Source organism: Salvelinus sp. IW2-2015, linkage group LG13 (assembly GCF_002910315.2).
Source record: "Salvelinus sp. IW2-2015 linkage group LG13, ASM291031v2, whole genome shotgun sequence".
NCBI classification, from domain to species: domain Eukaryota; kingdom Metazoa; phylum Chordata; class Actinopteri; order Salmoniformes; family Salmonidae; genus Salvelinus; species Salvelinus sp. IW2-2015.
The window spans coordinates 6,172,709-6,177,770 of record NC_036853.1 but is presented as its reverse complement, the minus strand read 5'-3'; positions in this window follow the sequence as shown (position 1 = coordinate 6,177,770).

Sequence of the window (5,062 nt, the reverse complement as noted above, 5' to 3'; positions counted from 1 at the left end):
ATTTTCTAACCGTGACCCCGACTTTTGACGGTAGTGTACAATTACCTCGAATCACGCCTGACCTTAGTATCCTCTGTTTTTCTTGTTATTATTTTGTTCAGGTCAGGTGTGTGACGAGGGTGGGTATGCTTGTTATTCCTGTCTTGGGTTTTTTGTATTCTAGGTGGTGTTTGTTAATCTAGGCATATGTAGTCTATCGTGGCCTGAATGGTTTCCCAATCAGAGACAGCTGTTTATCGTTGTTTCTGATTGGATCCTATTTAGGGTTGCCATTTTTCCATTTTGGTTTTTGGGGTTCTTGTCTATGTGTAGTTGGGCCTGTTTCAAGCACTCGTTGTTATAGCTTCGACGTTCGTTTTGTTAGTTTGTTTTTAAGTGTTCTTCTTTCATTAAAATAAGAATGTAGTCATATCGACGCTGCGCTTGGTCTCATCAATACGACGAACGTGACATAACCGGTGCCCCCGCAACTTGCTCTGTCCCGGTTTACCCCCCCCCCCCCCGTGTATATAGCCTCCAACAATTGACTTCTGTCCCGTACCCCCCCCCTGTATATACCTCCACATTGACTCGGTCCCGGTACCCCCCCCCCTGTATATAGCCTCCACATTGAACTCTGTCCCGACCCCCCCCCCTGTATATTAGCCTCCACATGACTCTGTCCCGGTAACCCCCCCCCCTGTATATAGCCTCCACATTGACTCTGTCCCGTACCCCCCCCCCTGTATATAGCCTCCACATGACTCTGTCCCGGTTACCCCCCCCCCTGTATATAGCCTCCACATTGACTCTGTCCCGGTACCCCCCCCCCCTGTATATAGCCTCCACATTACTCGTTGGTCCCGGTACCCCCCCCCCTTATATAGCTCCACATTGACTCTGTCCGGTTAAACCCCCCCCCCCCCCCCCACCCGCCCCCCCCCCCCCCGTATATAGTCTCGCTTTTGTTATTTTAAACTGCTGCCTCTTTAATTACTTGTTAAACTTCTATTTCTATTCTTATTCGTATTTTTATTTGACTGCATTGTTGATTCGGTTGTAAGTAAGCATTTTCACTGTAGATCTACACCTTTGTATTCGGAGCATGTGACATACAATGATTTGATTTGATTGAAACCAGATTGAACTCTTTGGAAATGTCAAGCGTTACGTCTGAAGGAAGCATGGTGGTGGCAGCATCATGCTGTGGGGATGTTTTTCAGCAGCAGGGACTGGGAGACTAGTCAGAATCGAGGGAAAGATGAACGGAGCAAAGATCCTTGATGAAAACCTGCTCCAGAGCGCTTAGGACCTCAGACTGGGACCAAGGTTCACCTTACAAAAGGACAACGACCCTATACACACAACCAAGACAACGCAGGACTGGCTTTGGGACAAGTCTCTCAATGTCCTTGAGTGGCCCAGCCAGAGCCTGGACTTGAACCCGATCTAACATCTCTGGAGAGAACTGAAAATAGCTGTGCAGCGATGCTCCCAATCCAACCTGACAGAGATTGAGAGGATCTGCAGAGAAGAATGGGAGAAACTCCCCAAATACAGGTGTGCCAAGCTTGTAGTGTCATACCCATGACGACTCGAGGCTGTAATCGCTGCAAAAGGTGCTTCAATAAAGTACTGAGTAAAGGGTCTGAATACGTATTTAAATGTGATATTTCAGTTTTATATTTTTTATACATTTGCAAAAAATTCTAAAAAACTGTTTTTGCTTTGTCATTATGGGGTATTGTGTGTAAACCAATAGAAATCCATTTTAGAACAAGGCTGTAACGTAACAAAATGTGGGAAGAGTCAAGGGGTCTGAATACTTTCCGAATGCACTGTATTTAAGCGCAGGTGTCTAACATTCAAACCTGTCCTTATAAGGCAATAATGCAGAACTACAAATCGTCTTTGGTTTTTACTTGCTCGGTTTGACCAGCAATTATATATTTGTTCCACATTGCTTTTTTAATTTTTACATTTGGTGAAGAGCRATAGACAGAGACAGAGAAGGAGACACAGAGAGACAGAGAGAGACAGAGAGAGACAGAGAGGGAGACACAGAGAGACAGAGACACACACATGATCGTTCTCCCAACTCCAGAAGGTGACAGATTGTGACACTGCTTTCTCTTGTTACTCTCAGGGGCATTGGCCCACTTTCAGGCTTGGCTTGGATCAAAGCCTCCCCACCTGCAACAGACCGTGTGTGTGTGTGTGTGTGTGTGTGTGTGTGTGTGTGTGTGTGTGTGTGTGTGTGTGTGTGTGGGTGGGTGGGTGGGTGGTGGGTGGGTGGGTGGGTGGGTGGGTGGTGTGTGTGTGGGTGTGTGGGTGGGTGGGTGGTGGTGGTGGTGGGTGGGTGGGTGGGTGTGTGTGGGTGTGTGTGGGTGTGTGGTGGTGTGGCATGCGCGTGTTTGTATTTTATATACTCGAGGTAACTACTCCAACAAAACACCAAACGAACACACATAACAGGTCGCTAGATAAGCATCCTCACTCCAGAGCTCAAATTCATTTATTTCCCTCCATCATATTATTGTTAATTATCAGTTGCTGGCAGCAGTATGCCCGGAGCTATAATTGAAAATTCGTTTTCATCCCGGAGAGAAGTCTTATGAATGAAACTCCAGTACTGCGATAAGAGTCCAAATGGAAATGGCTGCGACCTTGTAGTGTCCTTCAGTGTGGTGAGCGGTGTCTTTCAGTGTGGGTGAGCAGTGTCTTTCAGTGTGGGTGAGCAAGTATCTTTCAGTGCGGGTGAGCGGTGGGATTCAGTGTGGGTGAGCGGTGCCTTCAGTGTAGGTGAGCGGTGTCCTTCAGTGTGGGTGAGTAAGTGTGGGTAGCGGTGTGGGTGAGTAGTGTGGGTGAGCAGTGGCTTTCATTGTGGGTGAGCAGTGGTGGGTGAGTAGTGTACTTCAGTGTGGGTGAGCAGTGACCTTCAGTGTGGGTGAGTAGTGTGGGTGAGCAGTGTGGGTGAGCAGTGACCTTCAGTGTGGGTGAGCAGTGTGGGTGAGCAGTGTGGGGAGCATGACCTTCAGTGTGGGTGAGCAGTGTGGTGAGCTGTGTGGTGGGTGAGGCGTGTGGGTGGGTGAGCGGTGTGGGTGAGCGCAGTGTGGGTGAGCAGTGTGGGTGAGCAGTGACATTCAGTGTGGGTGAGCAGTGTGGTGAGTAGTGTTGGGTGAGCAGTGACCTTCAGTGTGGGTGAGGCATGTGTGGGTGAGCAGTGTGGGTGAGTAGTGTGGGTGAGCAGTGACCTTCAGTGTGGGTGAGCAGTGTGGGTGAGTAGTGTGGCGTGGCTGTGTGGGTGAGTAGTGTGGGTGAGCAAGTGTGGGTGAGCAGTGTGACCTTCAGTGTGGGTGAGCAGTGGTGGGTGAGCAGTGTGGTGTAGCATGTGACCTTCAGTGTGGGTGAGCAGTGTGGGTGAGCTGTGTGGGTGAGCAGTGACTTCAGTGTGGGTGAGCAGTGTCTGTGTAGGTGTAGTGGGTGTGAGTAGTGTGGTGAGCAGTGTGGGTGAGTCAGTGACCTTCAGTGTGGTGAGCAGGTGTGGTGAGTAGTGGTGGGTGAGCAGTGTGGGTGAGCAGTGACCTTCAGTGTGGGTGAGCAGTATGGGTGAGCTGTGTGGGTGGAGCAGTGTGGGTGAGCAGTGTGGGTGAGTAGTGTGGGTGGAGCAGTGTGGGTGAGCAGTGACCTTCACGTGTGGGTGAGCAGTGTGGGTGAGCGGTGTGGGTGAGCAGTGTGGGTGAGCAGTGTGGGTGCGCAGTGACCTTCAGTGTGGGTGAGCAGTGTGGGTGAAGCAATGTGGGTTGAGTAGTGTACTTCAGTGAGGGTGAGCGGTGTGGGTGAGTAGTGTGGGTGAGCAGTGTGGGTGAGCGGTGTACAATATGCATGGGAACATGGAGACGGTGCTTGAGACTGAATGGGTAGGTGCAGGTAGAGAGGGGTGATCTGATCTGGATACCTACTGTTAAACTGATCCCAGATCAGTCATTCTCCCTGTTTAGAACGTCTACTGTTGTTAACTGTTACTAAACCTGATCCCAGATCAGTCATTCTCCCTGTTTAGAACGTCTACTGTTGTTAAGTGTTACTAAACCTGATCCGAGATCAGTCATTCTCCCTGTTTAGAACGTCTACTGTTGTTAACTGTTACTAAACCTGATCCGAGATCAGTCATTCTCCCTGTTTAGAACGTCTACTGTTGTTAACTGTTACTAAACCTGATCCGAGATCAGTGATTCTCCCTGTTTAGAACGTCTGCTGTTGTTAACTGTTACTAAACCTGATCCGAGATCAGTGATTATCCCAGCTGTTAATCCTGGTGAGGTGTGTGAATGGTGCACACACCGTATTCCTCTCCTCTCTTTGTCATTCTCCTCATCTCCCTCGTTTCTCACTCCTCTTCTCTGTTTCGTTCCTCTATTCATTCTCTCTCTCTAGTAACTCTATCTTGTGTAAGTATTGTATCTTCATCTGTGATGTGGTGTGTGTGTGGTCATGTGTTTGTGTGTAATGGACCCTTCCTCATTCATGTGGTGGTGCAGGGCATGTGGATCGATAACTCTGCAGGCTAGAATACAAGCAGTGGGATTCTTTGTTGTTGTTGATGTCACCAATAACAGATCTCTCTCTCTCTCTCTCTCTCTCTGGGCCCATGCCCATCTCTTTGATGGGGCCCCTTGTCCACCTCTCTGATGGGGCCCCTTGTCCACCTCTCTGATGGGGCCCCTTGTCCACCATTCTGAGGGCCCCTTGTCCACCTCTCTGAGGTCTCCTTGTCCACCTCTCTGAGGGCTCTTTGTCCACCTCTCTGATGGGGCCTCTTGTCCCCCTCTCTGAGGGCTCTTTGTCCAGCTCTCTGATGGGGCCCCTTGTCCACCTCTCTGATGGGGCCCCTTGTCCACCTCTCTGAGGGCCCCTTGTCCACCTCTCTGAGGGCTCCTTGTCCACCTCTCTGAGGGATCCTTGTCCACCTCTCCGAGGTCTCCTTGTCCACCTCTCTGATGGGGCCCCTTGTCCAACTCTCTGATGGGGCCCCTTGTCCACCTTTCTGATGGCTCCTTGTCCACCTCTCCGAGGTCTCCTT